Source organism: Rattus norvegicus, chromosome X (assembly GCF_036323735.1).
Source record: "Rattus norvegicus strain BN/NHsdMcwi chromosome X, GRCr8, whole genome shotgun sequence".
NCBI classification, from domain to species: Eukaryota; Metazoa; Chordata; class Mammalia; order Rodentia; family Muridae; genus Rattus; species Rattus norvegicus.
In genome coordinates, this window is record NC_086039.1 from 144,877,284 (window position 1) to 144,900,652 (window position 23,369).

Below are 23,369 nucleotides of genomic sequence, written 5' to 3' on the forward strand. Positions count from 1 at the left end.
ATTCCTCTGCTGAAGGGCAACTTGGTTCTTTCCAGCTTTTGGATATTATAAATAAGGCTGCTATGAACATAGTGGAGCATGTGTGTTTGTTGTATATTGGAGCGTCTTTTCGGTATATGCCCAGAAGTGTTATAGCTGGGTCCTCAGGTAGTGGAATGTTAAGTTTTGTGAAGAACCTCCAGACTGATTTCCAGAGTGTTTGTACCAGTCTGCAATCCCACCAAAAATGGAGGAGTGTTCTTTCTCCACAACCACATGACCATCCATTGTCACCTGAGTTTTTGATCTTAGCCATTCTGACTGGTGTGAGGTAGAATCTCAGGGTTGTTTTGATTTGCATTTCCCTGATGACTAAGGATGTTGAACATTTCATTAGGTGTTTTGCAGCCATTTGATATTCTTCAGGTAAGAATTCTTTGTTTAGCTCTATACCCCATTTTTAATAGGGTTATTTGATTCTCTGGAGTCTAACTTCTTGTGTTCTTTGTATATAATGGATTTTAGCCCTCTATCAGATGTAGGATTGGTAAAGATCTTTTCCCAATATGTTGGCTGTAATTTTGTCCTAATGACAGTGTCTCCTTTGCTTTATAGAAGGTTTTTAATTTTATGAAATCGCAGTTGTCAATTCTTGATCTTAAAACATAAGCCATTGGTGTTTTGTTCAGAAAAATTTCCCCAGGGCCCATGTGGTCTAGGATACTCCCCACTTTTTCTTCTATTAGTTTGAGTGTATCTGGTTTTATGAGGAGGTCCTTGATCCACCTGGACTTAAGCTTTGTACAGGGTGATAAGAATGGATCAATTCTCGTTCTTCTAGATGCTGACCTCCAAGTGAACCTGCACTGTTGCTTGAAAATGCTGTCTTTGTCCCAGTGGATGGTTTTAGCTCCTTTGTCAAAGATCAAGCGACCATAGGTGTACAGGATCATTTCTGGGTCTTCGGCTTGTCTCTGTCTATCACTATTGCTCTGTAATTCTGGGATGATGATTCCCCCAGAATTTCTTTGGTTGTTGAGGATAGTTTTCACCATCCCAGGTTTTTTGTTATTCCAAATGAATTTTCAAAGTGCTCTTTAAAACTCTATGAAAAATTGAGTTGGAATTTTGATGGGGGTTGCATTGAATTTTTTCATTGCTTTTGGCAAAATAGCCATTTTTACGATATTAATCCTGCCAATTCATGAGAATGGGATGTCTTTCCATCTTCTGAGATTTTCTTCAATTTCTTTCTTCCAAGAGTTGAAGTTATTGTCATACAGATCTTTTGCTTGATTGGTTAGAGTCACATCGAGGTATTTTATGTTATATGGGACTATTATGAAGGGTATCATTTCCCTGATTTCTTTCTTAGCCTGTTTTTCCTTTGAGTAGAGGAAGGCTAATGATTTGTTTGAGTTCGTTTTATACCCAGCCACATTGTTGAAGGTGTTTATCAGGCTTAGTCGTTCTCTGGTGGAACTTTTGGGGTCACTTAAGTATACTACCACACCATCTACAAATAGTGATATTTTGACTTCTTCCTTTCCAATTTGTATCCAATTGACATCCTTTTGTTCTGTGATTGCTCTGGCCAGGACTTCAAGTACTATATTGAATAAGTAAGGAGAGAGTGAGCAGCCTTGTCTAGTCGCTGATTTTAGTGGGATTGCTTCAAGTTTCTCTCCATTTAGTTTAATGTTAACTACTTGTTTTTACTATGCTTTTACTATGTTTAGGTATGGGCCTTGGGTTCCTCATCTTTCCAGGAATTTTATCATGGGGTGGGGATTGAAATATGTCAAATTCTTTTTCAACATTTAATGAAATGATCGTGTGGTTTTTTCCATAAGTTTGTTCATATAGTGGATTCCATTGATGGATTACCATATATCGAAACATCCCTGCATCCCTGGGATGAAGCCTACTTTATCGTGATGGATGATCATGTTGATATGTTCTTAGATTCAGTTTTTCTTTGTTGGGTCTTTGTGTGGTTTAGGTATAAGCATAATTGTGGCTTCATAAATTAATTGGGTAGTGTGCCATCTTTTTGTATTTTCTGGAATAGTTTGGACACTATTGGTATGAGGTCTTTTTTGAAGCTCCGATAAAATTGTAAACTAAACTCATCTGGTCTTGTGCACTTTCTGATTGGGGAACTTTTAATAACTGCTTCTATTTCTTTAGGAGTTATGGTGTTGTCTAGATGCTTTAGCTGTTCCCAATTTAACTTTGGTACCTGGTATCTGTCTAGAATATTGTCCATTTCCTCAAGATTTTCCAGTTTTATTGAATATAGCTTTTGTTGTAGGAGCTGATGTTTTTTAATTTCCTCAGAATCTGTTATTATGTCTCCCTTTTCATTTCTGATTTTGTTAATTTGGTTACTCTCTCTGAGCCCAGTGGTTAGTCTAGCTAAGTTTATCTATCTTGTCGATTATCACAAAGAAGCAGTTCCTGGTTTTGTTGATTTTTTGTAGAGTCCTTTTTGTTTCTACTTGGTTGATTTCAGCCCTGAGTTTGATTATTTCCTGCCTTTTTGTTTCTCTTTAATTTCTATTTCCATGATCTGTCCATTGATGAGAGTGTGGTGTTGAAATCTCCTATTATTATTTTGTGAGTTACAATGTGTGCTTTGAGTTTTAATAATATTTCTTTTATAAACATAGGTGCTCTTGCATTTGAAACATAGATATTTAGGATTGAGAGTCCATCTTGGTTCATTTTTTCCTTTAATGAATATGAAATGTCCTTCCTTATCTTTTTTGATAACTTTTGATTGAAAGTTGATTTTATTTGATATTAAAATGGCTACTCCAGTTTGTTTCTTTGAACCATTTGCTTGGAAAGTTGTTTTCTAGTCTTTTACTCTGAGATAGTGTCTGCCTTTGTCTCTGAGGTGTGTTTCCTGTATGCAGCAAAATGCTTCGTCCTCTTTAATTATCCAGTCTGTTAGTCTATGTCTTTTTATTGGGGAATTGAGTCTTTTGTGGTTAAGAGATATTAAGGAATAGCAATTGTTGTTTCCTGTTATTTTTGTTGTTAGAAGTGCAATTATGTTCGTGCTTCTCTCTTCTTTTGGTTTTGTTGCAAGTAGATTACTTTCTTGCTTTTTCTAGGGTATAGTTTCCTTCTTTGTGATTGAGTTTTCCATCTATTATCCTTTGTAGGGCTGGATTTGTAGAAACACGTTTAAATTTGGTTTTGCCACAGAATATCTTGGTTCCTCCATCTAAGTTAATTGACAGTTTTGCTGAATATAGTAGCCTGGGCTGGCATTTGTATTCTCTTAAGTTCTGCCCAGGATCTTCTGGCTTTCATAGTCTCTGGTGAGAAGTCTGGTATAATTCTGATAGATCTGCCTTTATATGTTACTTCATCTTTTTTCCTTACTGCATTTAATATTCTTTCTTTGTTTTGTGTATTTGGTATTTTGACTATTATGTGACAGGAAGAATTTCTTTTCTGGTCCAATCTATTTGGAGTTCTGTAGGCTTCTTGTACATTTATGGTCATCTCTTTCTTTAAGTTAGGGAACTTCTATAATTTCTTTAAGATATTTACTGGCACTTTAAGTTGGGAGTCTTCACTCTCTTCTGTACCTATTATCCTTAGGTTTGATCTTCTCATTGTGTCCTGGATTTCCTGGATGTTTTGACTAGGAGCTTTTTGCATTTTACATTTTCTTTGATGGTTGAGTCGATGTTATTATCTATGTTTCTTCTGCCCTGATACTGTCTCTTCTATCTCTTATATTCTGTCGGTGATGTTGGCATCTATGACTCCTGATCTCTTCCCTAGGTCTTCTATCTCTAGGGTGTTCTCCTTTTTTGCTTTCTTTATTGTTTCTATTTCCATTTTTAAATCCTGGATGGGTGTGTTCAATTCCTTCACCTGTTTCCTTGTGTTTTTCTGTAATTCTTTAAGGGAATTTTGGTTTTCTCTTTAAGTGCTTCTACTTATTTACTTGTGTTGTCCTGTTGTCCTGTATTTCTTTAAGGGACTTATTTATGACCTTCTTAATGCCCTACATGATCATCATCACCATCATCATAAAATGTGATTTTAAGTCCACATCTTGCTTTTCAAGTGTGACTGGGTATCCAGTATTTGCTTTGGTTTAAGAACTGAGCTCTGATGCTGAGAAGTAGTCTTGGTTTCTGTTGCTTATTTTCCTATGCTTGCTCTTGCCATCAGGTTGTCTCTGATGTTAGCTTGTCTTGCTGTCTCTGACAGTGGCTTGACCATCCTGTAGGCCTGTGTGTCAGCACTCCTGTAGACCTGTTTTCTTTCAGCCAGACCTGGAAATAGAGAGCTGCTCCTGGGTTTGTGTAACCTGAAGCCTCCAGGGGGGTTGTTTGGCACAGAAGAGTTTATCTTACCTCTGGTCTTAGGTGTTCGGCATTCCTGGCTTTCATCTCTTGGCACAGGCAGAAACCCGAAGAAGAAGAAGTGTCCTGCCCTTGACTGCTCCTAGGTCCCTGTGCCCAGAGGACACAGATGTCACTAGGTGATTTCCTCTTGGGTCAATAATGTGGGCAGAAAGTGTTTGTCTCCTCTGAGTGCTCAAGATTGTCTGCACTTCTGAGGGTCCAGCTCTCTCCCCGATGGGATCTGGGTGCAGGGAGCTGTGGGACTGGTTCAGTTCAGTTCCAGGCACAGGCAGAAACCAGCAGGTTCTTGTCACTGACTGCTCTTCAAGTTATTGATTTTCAATTTAGGACATATTTTCTCAAAACATCAAAACAAAACAAAAGTGTTCTAAAGAAAGGTCCTATTCCTGAATCATATTATTTGTTTCTGCACAATATTTTACCTGAAACACATATGTTCACTTCCTGAATTTCTTTCATTCATTATTGCCTCCCTTCAAACAGCCATTAGTAGAGCATGGTAAGCTCATCCTTTGACTTAAGAAAAAGAACCACTAATTGTTCATTAAGATCATCCGGGTGTGAGAACTTTTGCATTTTTATCCTTTAGCTGTGGGTCTGGTTATATTGAGGCCTCAAGTTTCCTGGCACCAGCCAGTCTCAGTTTCTTACAGTTCAAACACACACTGCATTATGAAACAAAACAAAACATCATCAACAACAACAACAATAACAACAAAAATGTGTCTTTGCCTTTGTGTAGATGGCTTTTGAGGCATGCTGACCAATTTGATCAAAAGATAATAAAAGGCTCTGAAGACATGTTTACAATCAAGTTCCTTCCGACTTTCTTTTATTTCCCTCCTTCCCTATACAGAACTTTTTGAAAACCTTCCTTATGCTAACCTAAATTGTTCCACCAAAAGAAGTGTTGTTGCCTTCAGTCTTCTTGAATTTTGCTAACTACAGAAGTCTATGCCCATACATACCACAGGATGAAACCCTGGAGACTGATAACTCACAGACTGATGTTTATCATATTCCTTTGTCTTTCATATCATTCCCATAAAGAATCATTTACACTCACTTGTCTGTTCTGCGGGGACCATTGAATTCCTCTGAATTATTTACTGTTTTCTTGAAATTCCTTATTCTCCTTGTATTGTGCAGTGAAAGAAGAATATAAGCTTGTGAATTATGCCTGGCCAGTGGACACTGATTTATAGCTTCTGCTAAGATTTTTCTTCTTTTGCATACTTATATATTTCTATACCCTTTCACCCACTTAATCTTCCATTTTTAGTTTTGAATTTCAACAAGTATAGGGGAGTGTCTATTCATTTGTAAACACTACACAATCTATCATAGATGGCATTAACTGTTCTCTTTCCAGTTCCTCTATCTGGCCTAATTGAAGCACCTCCTTCAATGTTTGCTTTTGCTTTCATTGGTTCATTAGTTCTCTAAATAGTTTTGTGGTTTGAATTTGACTCTGTACAAAGATTTGCCTTTTACAAAATGTTTCTAGTCTTTCAAACTTGCAAATCAAACCTAGGCCCACAGCATATTCACTCCTACTGGGCTCGTGCTGCTAGCTCCCATGAATAGCTAGATTACTGTTACCTGGTTTGACCTTTTGACCTTCTTAAATATCAGTTCACACTCCCCTTTTTTTGTTTTCCTATTTGTCCATCTATAGGAGGTAATCTGTTGCTATAAATGCATATTAAACTTTGAAAAGTATGTTTTAAACGTTTTTGAGATTGTAACACAATTATAACATTTCTCATTTTCTTCCCTGGACTACCATATAACCTTCCCTACTTTATTTAGAATTTGTGGCCTCTTTCTTCACTCATTATTATTGAATGCTGACTTTTGGGCACTGGATTGGTGTGTTTTCCTCCAAGGAAGAAATCCTCTCCCATTCCTACTTTGAGATTTTCTCTGTTGCCTGTAGTTCCTTTTGTAGTGTTGAGGCCTTTTTGGGCTTTTCCTCATCATTTTATCACTCACAATTTTGTTCTTTATACTAATAAATCCCTTTTAGAATAAGTGCAAAAGGTCAAACAACCCATTGAAGAGTGAGCCTGTATAAAGCATCCTTTGTTTCAAGATTATTTGAAAAGACGTTTTTAGTGTATTTTCTTCCCAAAGTTTCTCATTCCTTCTGATAAATAAGCCCTCATTTTACAAGATTGTTTAAATGTATTAAAATTTCAAAATAAAGCTTTTAGTTCAAAAGGGTCATAATTTTATTTGACTCATATGCATCTTATAGGACTTCAGTATGAAAATATGAATAAAATTCTGAGTATGGATTGTGCATATTTTATTAATAAAGAAGTCAGACAATCTAAATACATGTCAACATACTTAGCAAATACATTGTCATGACAGATATTTCACAGTAGCAGAGCTTAATATTTAGTATAGATTTGCAATCAACGGGATCTTAAGGGTTGGAGATTTTATGCATATTGATATTTGAGTCTAAGAATGTTCTATGATGTTTGTTTTATTTTTGGAAATTACATTTTACAATTGATTATCGAATCCATCACCAATTCAGTCTTTAAGGTCCTTCATTTTATAACAGACAATTATTGCTCAACCAATTTGTACAATTTAAACCTCAACATTTTCTTTGTGCTGTGCAAAATATATCTTTGGAGCTTGCTGTGATCGCTTTTGCATAGCAATAGAGAGACTATCGCATGTACTGCTATATGCACCCAATCAGCTCAGAAGAGTCTTTAGTTGGGAGTGGTGGGTACAATAGGTACCTGCTGGCTGCTTTGCTACTTTAATTTCATTAAAATCTATGAAAATCAATTGACTGCCTGAAATATTTGTCACTTTGTAAAGGCTCAAAGCAGACAACACTGCAGCTGCCTTAAATTTTCCACAATTAAACAAAAAGGATAATTTGTCACAATTACAAAATATCAGACATAATATGCAAGAGTGTACCTTTCAAAGAAGTATAAACCAAGAGTTCTGGACCTTGAGGGATTTCTTAGTTTGAAGGAGGGAGAAATTTGAATCTAACAAGGTTCTACAAGCAGTATGTCCTTAAGGAGAGACTAAGTAGGGGACGATATTTAAAGCAGTGGAAATACAAACCAAAGAATTTAGAAAGAAGATAGAGTTTTGTTGTATGCTATTACGTATCATATTTTATACTAGGGTTATAGGATATAGAGTATTAAATCTGTAAAATGTAGTAAAATGAATGCTCAGTGGAGATCTTATAGAATCAAATGTGATTTTATATTTAACAAATATTCTGAAGAAACAAGATAGCACATCAAATATCTGTGGGTAAACCCTCTGCTACTTGCTAATGCATGGTGCATGGTATTTTAATTGCTTAATGAATGTTATCTAGCTTGCTTGAATTGGATAGTTCCTCTAGAGTTGTACAGTGGACAATCTTCACAATGATATCATACTGATTAGCTCTCACTCTTTTTGGGATATTTAAAAGTCACATTTGTAGGCGTAAGATTTCAGGAATTCCATTGTATTTAATATATTTAATAGTTGAAGTTGTAAAACTGTTAGCCTTTCGGCACTGCCCAGGGACACGTCCATATGGCATTGTTCTTGATTCTGGTAGTAACTTAAAGGGAAATTTACACAATGTCCGGGGTCCTTAATGTCCTACAGATGAAGGGGAAGGATGTCCTCGGTACAGAAGCCCATTTAGGTGGCACTAACCTTGACTTTCAGATGGAGCAGTACATCTAAAAGAGGAAAAGTGATGGTATCTACATCATAAATCTGAAAAGGACCCGAAAGAAGCTGTTGCTTGCAGTTCATGCTATTTTTGCCTTTGAGAACTCAGCTGATATCAGTCATCTCCAGGAACACTGGCCAGCAAGCTGTGCTCAGTTTGCTGCTACCACTGGAGCCACTCCCATTGTTGACTGCTTCACACGCAGGACCTTCACTAACCAGATCCAAACAGCATTCAGGGAGCCACAGCTTCTAGTGGTGACTGATCCCAGGACTGACCAACAGAGGTCTCTTATGTCAACCTGCTCGCCTTTGCTCTGTGTAACACAGATTCTCACCTGCTCTACGTGGACATTGCCATCCCATGCAACAACAAGGGAGCTCACTTGGTGGTCTGATGTGGTGGATGCTGACCCGGAAGTACTCCGCTTGTGAGGAACTATCTCGCGTGAGCACCCATGGGAGTCTATGCTTTATCTTTAAAACTTCTACAGAGACCCGAGGACGTTGAGAAGGAGGAATACCCTGCAGCTGAGAAAGCTGTGACCAAGGGTGAGAGGACTACACCAGCTCCTGAACTCACTGATGATTCACCTGAGGTGGCTGAGTGGTTTGAGGGCGTGCAGGTAATCTCTGGCCATCCAGCAGCACCCCACCCCCATGGTAGATTGAAGTTCACAGCCAGCCACTGAGGACAGGTCAGCAGCTCCCACAGCACATGCCCCTGAGTGGGTTGGAGCCACCACTGGGTGGTCCTGAGCTGCTCTGCAGGAACCTGAGCAAAGGGCGGAAAAGTGGAAGATAAAGTTCCTAAAAGTTGAAAAAAAAGAAAACGGTTAATCACAAGGAAAAGTATTTTCATAGAATACATTAATATGGCTAGTGATATTGTCACTATGTGGAATCTGGCATGGAAAAAATAGGCTTAGCCAGTCATACTTGTTAGGTAAAAATGAAATGGAGTGACTTGGGTACATTAATCTTATCTATGAATTTTAACAAAAGTACTCATGTATCGGTCTTAGTGATATGGCTTTTATTTTTACACTGTGCATGCTTCATTTCCCTCATTCCTGAATCCTGTATGTGCTGAACAGAGGTCGCAGATGTAATTATATTTATTCCCTCTCATTTTGCTTCGTTTGATGGAGTCTGGGCTAGCTGGAGTCCTTGAGACTACCACCTCCCGTCCAAGACACCTTGTCCATTTATCCTCATATGCTGAGCAAACATTGTTATTGTTTTAGAAGTGCCATGGTGCAAGAAACACACTGGACACTTGAAATTACCCAGGAGCTGCTTGTTAAAAATTCCAATCATGATTTATAACGTAGATTTGTTTCTTTTTCATTTTCTTTCACACCACCAGAAATATTAGTTGATACATCTAGCGTAAAAGGAAAATGGAATCATTACAAAATATAAAACATGCTTAAGGAAAGAAGAAACAGACTTTTGAGAATGATTTTTTGTCACTTTCTTATCAAGTTGTGAACATCACATTAATCTGATTATAGTTTTGGGGATAACAGCATTTACTCATTAAGGTGCAAATATGTAAATGAGCACTGTGAATCTGTAACCATGAAGGAGGCATTCTGGATGAGGTGGCATCATTCCTTAAATAGCCACACTTTATTTCAATTGAAAAACTTTGCACAACAGAAAGAATGACAAAAATGCTATTGTTGAAGGAAAAAAAAACCCTCCGGGAAGTTATGAATGTCTAAGATTTCCTGGGGTTATTTTTGCAAGGGTTGATTCATATTCAGATTAGCTTCCTGCCAGATGGAAGAAACACACAGTAAATCAGCTTCTGCAGGAGACAAATCAAAAAGAAGCACAGGCTGCTATTTAAAGGATTTTCTTTCTTTTTGTCATATTAATAGCACATAGTAACCATAGGGAATGCTGTTGCAAGAAGACAAATCATCGAGGCAACCCTCCCACCCTTTAGGAAGAGTAAATCCTTTGGACCCCACCAGATTGGTGGACACTATCTTCTGGGACTGAACATCCAGGGAAGGATTTCTGTTCAATGATGCCCAAGCCTCATGCATTCTATGAAATAAGAGTAAATGTGTTTAAATTGGTTTTGCACCCACTGATCTTTTTATTTTTTGTAAATATTGTTGGTACTGAAAACGTATACAATAGATATGTCTTTGAAAAGTCTCTAAAAATGTATGCTGTGTTTGGGATCGGTGCTGGTGAGTCACATGCTCTGCCTTTAAGGGGCAGCCTCTGAGCTGGTCCAGTGAGAACTGCCTATGCTCCTCCTCCCACAGTCCTCAGTATGTGCTACTACTGGTGTTTCCTTTTCACAGGGAATCACTTTCCCCTCTCAATTCTTTTTTTAAATTTGTCAATCATATTTATATCAATAAATTCTCACACCACAAAACATCCACACAATAAACTCAGAGCCAATTGATATTGGTATAAACTGCCCACCTAGATAAGACAAATTTTGCTGTAATTATCCATCCCTTACTAGATTTTCATAGCTACCTGTGGATGTTTAAAGGCACATAGATCTGGGTCATCCTTCTCTTCCTCCATCTTCCTTCCTTTCGTCTCCTTTCCTATCTCTCCTGCCTCTCAAAAACTCTCAGGCTGCTCTCCTTTTCTACTGTCCAATTACAGGCTTCCTTATCTCAATTCTTCCCAGGTTTCTGTTTTCTCAGTTTGTTCCTTTACAATAGCTTTGCCATGCTCTTGCCAACTCCACCTTTGTTTGTTAGCTAAGCAGTTCCTTGTGCAGCAGAATAACCTTCGCAGGCCTAGAGCCTCCAGACTTGATTCATTCTCATATGCTGATGAGATGGAGTATCTTTGACTTTTCTTTTGCAGCCTTGCAGGAAACTCTGAGGAGAATGGTAACAATTTAGCAGTTATCATTTGTTTACTGAGAGCCTCCTGAGTGACAATCTTTTCAAGAGCCCTGTAAGAGAGGTGTTGTTAGTATTGTATTTGATAGCTGAGGAATTAGTGTCAGCCAGCTGAGGAATCTGCCCAAAGATCACAGAATTTGTAATTAACAGAATTTTGCTTCAGACAAAATGAGTTTGAATAATAATAAAAAAACCTCTCTTCTAAAACTTGTGCTATATTAGAGCTTTTCAAATTATAATGTGCCAATTAATCACCTGGAAATCTCATTAAAATATAGATCATGATGCAATAAATGTGGGATGTAATTTGAAAACTTTTGACTTATATGTTACAAATAAAGGTTTTCTAATAGCACCTATCACAAGAAAGTAGCAGTGTCACTCTACATTTTATATAGAACAAACTTTATTAGCAAAGTAAGTTTTTAAGATAAATGGGAATATTACATAATGGTAAAAGGTCTGAATTTGTAAGAGGGTGGATGGATCAGGCAGTCTGAGCTATTCTGGATTTGTGGACTTATAATCAAGACCCTATAGAGATCCTTGGTCTTTGTACCATATGAGGACGTTGTTGAAAGACAGAAGTCAGTGAATAAGGAAGCAAGGTACTTAGGAGACAACAAATTTGCCATTACTTTAACCAAGAAATTCTCAGCCTCCCCTAGTAGCTGGGAGAAATAAATTGCTGTTTGTAACTAAGCCAATTTTTGGTAATTTGTTATAGCAGCCTGAACAGACTAAGACACTATCTTTAGTTTGTATATGGTTAGACATAGAACATCAAAATTTATGGGACTAAAATCTGGTAGATATTCGAGATCTACTTCATGGATTTGCTATTTAAGTAGGAGACATTTTTCTTGTTTGTTAAATGCAAATAATGTTAATGACTCCTCAATAGCTGGCGGCTTTTCTGTGTTAAGACTACCTAACACACTGGCGAAGCTCAGACAATCAGCATTTGTTACTACTGCACTCTTGTTATGGTTATGTAAAGTTATGGTTATAACCTTCCTAGAACCATCATTTTCTGTGCTTGACATATAGATTGCTATGTTAAACTGTTACCTCTGTGTTCTTCTGAGTACCTAGTAAGAAGGGAAGTTGGAAGAAGATTATAGAGACATTAGAAAAGGAGATAACAGTGAAGTGCTGTATTCTTCCACTTCAAAGCTCAACACGACCCCTGCTGCACTAAGGGGAAAGAGAAAATTGTTGAGAGAAAAGATCCATAAAATGTATTCCTCCTCACATATTTCTCTTGTTGTTTGAATTAATCTCTTAGGTTGCCCATGTGATAGGATTCAGAGGGCAGTGAGAATGGGATCCTTCCTCAAGCCCTTATTTATGGTGACCTTTGCCTAGTACCAGTAGAAATATTGCAGAAGGGTAAGGCAGGGCAAGCATTTATAAAACCCTTGGTGACAGGTATTTTCTCTTCCTCAGCGATGTATATATTAACCGTATTAGACCAGATTAAAAGTAAGTAAAAGCAGGTTTATTAGGAGGCAGCTCTCAGGTGGGTTCACCCATTTCACAGGTGGCAGTCAGTGAAGTCACATGTTCAGGCTAAAGCAAGGGATTTTATAGAGCTTAGTGGAGGAGGGATGACTCAACAGCTAGGAGGTGGGATGGTGTCCATACATGGTCAAACAATGAGATGTTCTGTGTGCACTCTCAGGTGGTTGTTAGAAGTGGGGAGACAGGGAGTGATGTTAGTGGGAATTTTCTCCAAGAAAACAGGGGTGTTTTCCCTGTGCCACTGGGATTTGGGGAAAGAGAGCACACAGGGTTTCTCTTCCCAACTTGTAGATGAGCAAGGGTTCCAGCTAGACACTAGAAATGAATTAAAGATATACATTTGGTACAATAAAGATGAGAAAACAATGTATATTTGTTTATAGTAATATTTAATAGGCAGTCTTTCTTTGCTTGGAAAGAACAACAATTTATATTACATGAAAACCTTCAGAAAAATTCAAGACTCCACCCTTAACTGTTGTTCCCTCAGCCTAATTAACTATAGATAAGTTAGTCATCAGTGTTCTTCTCATCAGAGGAAGATGGAGCCTATGTTTGTTGAGCAACTACTATGGGGGCAGCTACTTGAGCAAGGCAGACTTTACACATTATCTCATCATCCTATTTACATTAGGAAACAAAGCAAGTCTTAACAGATGTGGGAGAACCGAAAAAACACCATGCACCCTATCTGACCACTATGGATTAAAGCTGAATGTTATCAGCAATGAAAGGGGCAGACAGTATGCAGACTCACTGATGCTAAACAACTCCTTATGAATGAAAATTGGGTCAAGAAGGAAAGTATTAACTTTTAAGAACTGAATAAAAATGAAGAAACACAATATTCAAACCTATGAGCACAACGGAGTTTGCTTGCTTCTTTTACCATGTTTATTGTTTTGAATAAGTAGTCGTTCAATAGGGTTTTTTGCAGTGCTAGTAATTAAACCTAGTTTTTTACATATGCTAATCAAATGTTCTCCCATTAAGACATATCCTTAGCCTTTAAAGGGGTATTTATTTTGAGATGGGATCTTGATAGGCTGGCCTTGAACTCATTTTAGAGTTGAAGCTGGCCTTGAACTTGCGCTCTTACTTCATTTTCTCTATTATCTGAGATTATAGGTCTGCATTACTAGGTGCATATAATATTTTCTTCTGTTTATAAATGGTGTGTGTGTATAAAATATGTAAGAATTCATTCTAAAAGAAACTTGAGACCAAGGCTATGAGAGGGAGCCCACCCATGACATTGCCTAGAGGGCCAGGATGCAGAGGCTGGGTAGCCCAGAGACCTAGGGTAGAACGAACATGAATGGCAAGAAAACCTCAGTGAAGTGACTTTGAATGATATTCTGATATACTCATAGATTGGTGCCTAGACAAATTGTTATCAGAAGGGCTTCACGTAGTAACTGATGGATATAGATGCAGAGGCCCACAGCCGGACATTAGGTGGAGCTAGGGGAATCTTGTGGAAGAGAGGGAAGAAGAATTGTAGGAGTCACATGAGTCAAGAAAACTCAGAAAATCAACTCAGCTTGGCTCACAGGGGCTCACTGACACTGAACTGCCAATAGGGAGTGTGCATGGGACTAAGTCCTGTCCATGTGTGTTATGGTTGTGTAGCTTGATCTGTGTGTGGACTCCTAGCAACAGGAGCAGGGGCTATCTGTGACTCTGTTGCTTGCTTTTGGGACCTTTTCTTTCTACTAGATTGCCTTATCCAGTCCTGCCTTAATAGGAAAGGAGGTACCTAGTATTGCTGTAACTTGATATGCAATTGCTGGTTGATATCCATGGGAGGTCTGCCCTTCTCTGAAGGAAAACAGAGAAGTAGGGAAGAAAGAAAGAAAGAAAGAAAGAAAGAAAGAAAGAAAGAAAGAAAGAAAGAAAGAAAGGAAGGAAGGAAGAAAGGAAGAAAGGAAGAAAGGAAGAAAGGAAGGAAGGAAGAGAGAAAGAAAACTATGATTCTCTTCCATTGTGTTTTCATGGTCAAAATTTTCTTATAACCCAAGATGCTCTTGCAATTATTTCTATTTTGTTTCAGTCTATTTGTTAATTTTACTGTCTTTGAAGGAACACGAAGTATATTTTTATATAGTGTTCTCTTTCATGTAATGGTATAGAATTTAATCATATCCACTGTAAGGCAAGCTGAGACATGGAGCATTAAATCTGTGTGATTATATGCCTAGCTTGTGGTGGGACTTCCTTTTCTAAGAAAGGAGAGATTATTCTGATAGGCAACCAAAAGGGTCTTTATGTCTAGCACCTAGCAAAAATATTGACAGCATCCAGTAAATGTTCAGGGATAGATAGGTGGTGTCCTCATGTGCTTTGCTATAATACTTGTCTTCTAGTAGTTTTACTTCTCTGGGAGTTCTAAACTCCATTTGCAACTTTCTGTTTGACTTGTCTGCAACATGCTGATGTATATGTACGAGGTCTTACTTTCAAGAAGGTTTTTCTTGTTTGGAAAGACATTATTAGATTTGTTTCTGTCACATCTGCTCTTACATTCACTTTGTACATCTGTATCCTTTGCTTAGAACAAAGGATTTCAGATTATTCTGCTTCACTATCTAGTCCTATTTCAGAATAAGATATGATAAATATCACCAGGACAATTGAATTTAGATCTAGGCTTCTTTCAAGATTTGACTTTTAATAGACCCCAGAGCTTTAAATGAAAGGAGAGATGTTCCTAGAGCCAAATCTCAAGACCATGTGATAAGTAAGTTAATGTGTCCAGGAATGGGACAGAGGAACCCTCACCCTTCCATTTCTCTGCCCTACTCCCACCATCTCATCTTCCCATCTTCCCTATCCTCCATTCCTTACATCTCTCCCATTATGACAGATGTGAACAGTAGTTGTTTAAGACTCCTGTTTAGGGATGCAATGTAGATAAATTTAAAGGTCTGACACACAGTACACATCCATTTCAGTTTCCTCTGGTGGCTCCTGAATTGCTTTTTAGTCTGTTCTTTTCAACATCATTTTCAGTGAATTACAATTAAAATATCTTGGTTGTGGTGGAAAGGCACATATGGGTCCACCCTTCCTCAGCTAAAAGCTGCTGAGGGAGGAAGAGTCACTGCTTTTAGTGGGATAGCCAGTGGTGAATGCTGCTTTTAGTGGGATAGCCAGTGGTGAATGCTGCTTTTAGTGGGATAGCCAGTGGTGAATGTTGCTTTTAGTGGGATAGCCAGTGGTGAATGCTGCTTTTAGTGGGATAGCCAGTGGTGAATGCTACTTTTAGTGGGATAGCCAGTGATGAATGCCTCATTCTCTCATGGATAACTCCACACCTATGCCCCAGTGGGCAGCCTTGGTTAGTAAACAAAAAGATACGATAGTGAGAGGAGAATGTGTCATGAAAAAGGATGGTGAAGATGAGGGCAGGAGGGCATAAGAGAGTATGGAGAGATGTGTGTGACCAGCATATATTATATAATTGTGAAAGAGTAGATTAAAAATGGCAAAACAAACAAAAATCATGTATCTCATTGACTGAAATTAAAAAAAAAATTGAACCAGAGTATACAGGTCAACTCTGTTATGAAATTGAACTAACTTTGAATTAATTTGTAAAATAGTACTTTTTAGGATATGAGCATCAATTGTGAACATATAATCATAGTCGATTATTTGAACAAATAAGATGTTAGGAAACATAGGTTACACGAATCTTCAGTAATGAATAGTGGATAGAATTTATCATAATATATGGGTGGGTAATTTAGACTATTGATTGAAAATTTGAAGTGGTCTCAAATAACATTGTTGTCTCCATTTTCTCAAATGAAGGCATAATTGAAAATCTTGATTGGTTCATAAAGCATTCTGAAATTAGGGCTTTGAAGCCGTTTGTATTAGCCTCTTAGAAATCAAAAGAATACCGCTGTCATAATAAACACACATTGGAAACAGATTAGTACACTATTCTATCGTGGGCACTAACATACATGTAAACATAATTAAAAATTAATAGATATGCATTTTTTAAAAGATGATAACAAAATCAATCTAAATCAGTACATGGCAAGAGGAAAAAAAAGATGTCGGTAAAAATTAATTAGATTAAAACAGAAGGCCAGTATTCAACATCAATCAAACAAAAGTTTTTTTTTTTCCTAAAGGCAAACAAGATTGACAAACTTGTAGAGAAACTCACCAAAAGAAGAGTAGACAAACCCAAATTAGTGAAGTTGAAATGAAATGGGGGTGTCTAACAGAACCCTCTTAATTCTCTAGGCTCATCTTATAATGCTTTGGACATCTCCAAACGGGTGCTTTACTATATTTGTCCTAGATCTTAAGTTCTTTTCTGAATAAAAACTACCTGTTATAGGGCTTTAGCCTATTTTTAGAGCTGATAGCAATTCTCTGAGATGGTTTATTTGGATAGGAAAAATTTTGAGATGCTAGTAGTGACAAGCTAGGAATAGTGAATTTTTGCTATCAGCTTACAACTTTACGTGGCCCACTATTATTTAACACTATTTGTATATTTTACTTGATTTAGGAAGTACATGAAGAGTTGTTATTGAAAAGAGGTATTTGGAAAGAAGTTGTATCTGGACTCTTAGAAGACATTGAAATGAGAAGTCCAGAGAATTACAAAGCACACTTTCCTTTTTCCTACCGCATTCAGCCATGAGGCAGGAGCAACAGGTAGCCAGTACATTGAAATTCAGTTACTGACTTTCAATTTCACAGAAGGTAATTCTGAAGTGACAGGAAGCAATGGGAATCAGAGAAGGTCCTTTAGTGAAGAAGGACCAGTAATTATGTGGGGTGCTGCATGTTCTACTTTTGTTGGCTAAATAATAGGATTCTCCAGGCTGCTCTCATAATTACATCATAGCCATTCATTCAGTGCTCTCCACTAGCTACCGACCTTGAATATTTTGAGTTGTTTCTAGCCAGATAAATGAAAATGATGGGAGAAGATAATAATTCTCAATTGTATGAATCCCCGAGGAAAAATTAATTTTATTAACCTGCTGTCTGAGTTATCACAGGTACTGATTTTGACAGATGTCGTATAATACAATTTTATTCGTGCTTTTGTTGTTTATAAATTAGTACCAGGACAAGCAATATTACTCTCCATAGCAAAGGGGCATGGAAAAAAAGGAGGTTAAAAAAAAGACTAATTTCATTATTATGCTTCTGTTCTGATGAATCATTCTTCTATGAGTGGAAGTCCCAAGGACAGAACTAGCATAGAAGCCTTTGAAGTGTCAGTGAAAGATGGACACACTGAAGATATAACAGTAGCGATGGTACAGGACGTTAGTGTGACGGTGAAGAGGGGAAAACATAACAGGATACAACTGAAAAAAAATACGCTTCTTTGTAGTTCCAAAGAATGAGAATGAGAACAATTACCACCTTGCAAAGAGATCTTTACTTTATCACTTCTGTTCACCTTAGAGGACAATGAAGCAAGTTAACATAGTCCACCGGGTCTCTGAAAGCATTTATAGCCGTGAGATTGCATTTACTTTTATATGAGTCAGACCTTGCTTTATCCTGGATTCAGTTATCCTTCACTATAGCCGGGAAATTTTATTTTATTTATTTATTATTTTTTGGTGGAGCACTCCTTTATTTATTTATTTTTTTATTAACTTGAGTATTTCTTATATACATTTCGAGTGTTATTCCCTTTCCCGGTATCCGGGCAACCATTTCCCTCCCCCCTCCCCTTCCTTATGGGTGTTCCCCTCCCAACCCTCCCCCCATTGCCGCCCCCCCCCCAACAGTCTAGTTCACTGGGGGTTCAGTCTTAGCAGGACCCAGGACTTCCCTTCCACTGGTGCTCTTACTAGGATATTCATTGCTACCTATGGGGTCAGAGTCTAGGGTCAGTCCATGTATAGTCTTTAGGTAGTGGCTTAGTCCCTGGAAGCTCTGGTTGCTTGGCATTGTTGTACTTTTGGGGTCTCGAGCCCCTTCAAGCTCTTCCAGTTCTTTCTCTGATTCCTTCAATAGGGGACCTATTATCAGTTCAGTGGTTTGCTGCTGGCATTCGCCTCTGTATTTGCTGTATTCTGGCTGTGTCTCTCAGGAGCGATCTACATCCGGCTCCTGTCGGCCTGCACTTCTTTGCTTCATCCATCTTGTCTAATTGGATGGCTGTATATGTATGGGCCACATGTGGGGCAGGCTCTGAATGGGTGTTCCTTCAGTCTCTGTTTTAATCTTTGCCTCTCTATTCCCTGCCAAGGGTATTCTTGTTCCCCTTTTAAAGAAGGAGTAAAACATTCACATTTTGATCATCCGTCTTGAGTTTCATTTGTTAGGGTAATTCAAGCATTTGGGCTAATAGCCACTTATCAATGAGTGCATACCATGTATGTCTTTCTGTGATTGGGTTAGCTCACTCAGGATGATATTTTCCAGTTCCAACCATTTGCCTACGAATTTCATAAAGTCATTGTTTTTGATAGCTGAGTAATATTCCATTGTGTAGATGTACCACGTTTTCTGTATCCATTCCTCTGTTGAAGGGCATCTGGGTTCTTTCCAGCTTCTGGCTATTATAAATAAGGCTGCGATGAACATAGTGGAGCACGTGTCTTTTTTATATGTTGGGTCATCTTTTGGGTATATGCCCAAGAGAGGTATAGCTGGATCCTCAGGCAGTTCAATGTCCAATTTTATGAGGAACCTCCAGACTGATTTCCAGAATGGTTGTATCAGTCTGCAACCCCACCAACAATGGAGGATGTTCCTCTTTCTCCACATCCTCTCCAGCAATTGCTGTCACCTGAGTTTTTGATCTTAGCCATTCTCACTGGTGTGAGGTGACATCTCAGGGTTGTTTTGATTTGCATTTCCCTTATGACTAAAGATGTTGAACATTTCTTTAGGTGTTTCTCTGCCATTCGGCATTCCTCAGCTGTGAATTCTTTGTTTAGCTCTGAACCCCATTTTTTAATAGGGTTATTTGTCTCCCTGCGGTCTAACTTCTTGAGTTCTTTGTATATTTTGGATATAAGGCCTCTATCTGTTGTAGGATTGGTTAAGATCTTTTCCCAATCTGTTGGTTGCTGTTTTGTCCTAACCACAGTGTCCTTAGCCTTACAGAAGCTTTGCAGTTTTATGAGATCCCATTTGTCGATTCTTGATCTTAGAGCATAAGCCATTGGTGTTTTGTTCAGGAAATTTTTTCCAGTGCCCATGTGTTCGAGATGCTGCCCTAGTTTTTCTTCTATTAGTTTGAGTGTGTCTGGTTTGATTTGGAGATCCTTGATCCACTTGGACTTAAGCTTTGTACAGGGTGATAAGCATGGATCGATCTGCATTCTTCTACATGTTGACCTCAAGTTGAACCAGCACCATTTGCTGAAAATGCTATCTTTTTTCCATTTGATGGTTTTGGCTCCTTTGTGAAAAACCAAGTGACCATAGGTGTGTGGGTTCATTTCTGGGTCTTCAATTCTATTCCATTGGTCTAGCTGTCTGTCTCTGTACCAATACCATGCAGTTTTTATCACTATTGCTCTGTAATACTGCTTGAGTTCAGGGATAGTGATTGCCCCTGAAGTCCTTTTATTGTTGAGGATAGTTTTAGCTATCCTGGGTTTTTTGTTATTCCAGATGAATTTTCAAATTGTTCTGTCTAACTCTTTGAAGAATTGGATTGGTATTTTGATGGAGATTGCATTGAATCTGTAGATCGCTTTTGGTAAAATGGCCATTTTTACTATATTAATCCTGCCAATCCATGGGCATGGGAGATCTTTCCATCTTCTGAGGTCTTCTTCAATTTCTTTCCTCAGTGTCTTGAAGTTCTTATTGTACAAATCTTTCACTTGCTTGGTTAAAGTCACACCGAGGTACTTTATATTATTTGGGTCTATTATGAAGGGTGTCCTTTCCCTAATTTCTTTCTTGGCTTGTTTCTCTTTTGTGTAGAGGAAGGCAACTGATTTATTTGAGTTAATTTTATACCCAGCCACTTTGCTGAAGTTGTTTATCAGCTTCCTAGGAGTTCTCTGGTGGAACTTTTGGGATCACTTAAATATACTATCATATCATCTGCAAATAGTGATATTTTGACTTCTTCTTTTCCGATCTGTATCCCCTTGACCTCCTTTTGTTGTCTGATTGCTCTGGCTAGAACTTCAAGAACTATATTGAATAAGTAGGGAGAGATTGGGCAGCCTTGTCTAGTCCCTGATTTTAGTGGGATTGCTTCAAGTTTCTCTCCATTTAGTTTAATGTTAGCAACTGGTTTGCTGTATATGGCTTTTACTATGTTTAGGTATGGGCCTTGAATTCCTATTCTTTCCAGGACTTTTATCATGAAGGGGTGTTGAATTTTGTCAAATGCTTTCTCAGCATCTAATGAAATAATCATGTCGTTTTGTTCTTTCAGTTTGTTTATATAATGGATCACGTTGATGGTTTTCCGTATATTAAACCATCCCTGCATGCTGGGATGAAGCCTACTTGATCATGGAGGATGATTGTTTTGATGTGTTCTTGGATTCGGTTTGCCAGAATTTTATTGAGTATTTTTGCGTCGATATTCATAAGGGAAATTGTTCTGAGGTTCTCTTTCTTTGTTGGGTCTTTGTGTGGTTTAGGTATAAGAGTAATTGTGGCTTCATAGAAGGAATTCGGTAGTGCTCCATCTGTTTCAATTTTGTGGAATAGTTTGGATAATATTGGTATGAGGTCTTCTATGAAGGTCTGATAGAATTCTGCACTAAACCCGTCTGTACCTGGGCTTTTTTTGTTTGGGAGACCTTTAATGACTGCTTCTATTTCCTTAGGAGTTATGGGGTTGTTTAACTGGTTTATCTGTTCCTGATTTAACTTCAGTACGTGGTATCTGTCTAGGAAATTGTCCATTTCCTGCAGATTTTCAAGTTTTGTTGAATATAGGTTTTTATAGTAAGATATGATAATTTTTTTAATTTCCTCTGAATCTGTAGTTATGTCTCCCTTTTCATTTCTGATTTTGTTAATTTGGACACACTCTCTGGGTCCTCTCGTTAGTTTGGCTAAGGGTTTATCTATCTTGTTGATTTTTTCAAAGAACCAACTTTTGGTTCTGTTGATTCTTTCTATGGTCTTTTTTGTTTCTACTTGGTTGATTTCAGCTCTGAGTTTGATCATTTCCTGCCTTCTACTCCTCCTGGGTGTATTTGCTTCTTTTTGTTCTAGAGCTTTTAGGTGTGCTGTCAAGCTGCTGACATATGCTCTTTCCTGTTTCTTTCTGCAGGCACTCAGCGCTATGAGTTTTCCTCTTAGCACAGCTTTCATTGTGTCCCATAAGTTTGGGTATGTTGTACCTTCATTTTCATTAAATTCTAAAAAGTTTTTAATTTCTTTCTTTATTTCTTCCTTGACCAGGTTATCATTGAGTAGAGCATTGTTCAATTTCCAAGTATATGTGGGCATTCTTCCCTTATTGTTATTGAAGAGCAGTTTTAGGCCGTGGTGGTCCGATAGCACGCATGGGATTATTTCTATCTTTCTGTACCTGTTGAGGCCCGTTTTTTGACCAATTATATGGTCAATTTTGGAGAAAGTACCATGAGGAGCTGAGAAGAAGGTATATCCTTTTGCTTTAGGATACAATGTTCTATAAATATCTGTTAAGTCCATTTGGCTCATGACTTCTCTTAGTCTGTCTACTTCTCTGTTTAATTTCTATTTCCATGATCTGTCCATTGATGAGAGTGGGGTGTTGAAATCTCCTACTATTATTGTGTGAGGTGCAATGTGTGTTTTGAGCTTTAGTAAGGTTTCTTTTACGTATGTAGGTGCCCTTGTATTTGGGGCATAGATATTTAGGATTGAGAGTTCATCTTGGTGGATTTTTCCTTTGATGAATATGAAGTGTCCTTCCTTATATTTTTTGATGACTTTCAGTTGAAAATTGATTTTATTTGATATTAGAATGGCTACTCCAGCTTGCTTCTCCCGACCATTTGCTTGGAAAGTTGTTTTCCAGCCTTTCACTCTGAGGTAGTGTCTGTTTTTGTCTCTGAGGTGTGTTTCCTGTAGGCAGCAGAATGCAGGGTCCTCGTTGCGTATCCAGTTTGTTAATCTATATCTTTTTATTGGGGAGTTGAGGCCATTGATGTTGAGAGATATTAAGGAATAGTGATTATTGCTTCCTGTTATATTCATATTTGGATGTGAGGTTATGTTTGTGTGCTTTTCTTCTCATTGTTTTGTTGCCAAGGCGATTAGTTTCTTGCTTCTTCTAGGGTATAGCTTCCCTCCTTATGTTGGGTTTACCATTTATTATCCTTTGTAGTGCTGGATTTGTAGAAAGATATTGTGTAAATTTGGTTTTGTCATGGAATATCTTGGTTTCTCCATCTATGTTAATTGAGAGTTTTGCAGGATACAGTAACCTGGGCTGGCATTTGTGTTCTCTTAGGGTCTGTATGACATCAGTCCAGGATCTTCTGGCCTTCATAGTTTCTGGCGAGAAGTCTGGTGTGATTCTGATAGGTCTGCCTTTATATGTTACTTGACCTTTTTCCCTTACTGCTTTTAATATTCTTTCTTTATTTTGTGCATTTTGAGTTTTGACTATTATGTGACAGGAGGTGTTTCTTTTCTGGTCCAATCTATTTGGAGTTCTGTAGGGTTCTGTAGCTTGAAATGTTTAAGCTACTCACAAAGGTGGATGTTCATTATCATTCTCATATAGTTCCCTTATTTTCTTTGGCAACGTGGTTGTCCTTATGGAAACAGTCATTACTGTATCTTGACCATGTGTCATTCACCAAACTACTTTTACATGAGTCTTTCTGAAAAAAAAGTAATTTGATTTGTAGCCAATAATTTTGTTCTCTTTTGTAGAGAT

The 23,369-nt window shown here is 37.9% G+C and overlaps 1 protein-coding gene and 1 pseudogene across 1 annotated transcript in view; both read left to right on the forward strand.

The window, feature by feature from the left end:
* The window catches only part of Ldoc1 (LDOC1, regulator of NFKB signaling), a 272,729-nt gene that overhangs the window by 39,405 nt on the left and 209,955 nt on the right, over positions 1–23,369 (forward strand). The window lies entirely within an intron of this gene.
* Rpsa-ps27 (ribosomal protein SA, pseudogene 27) lies at positions 7,844–14,587 on the forward strand (annotated as a pseudogene).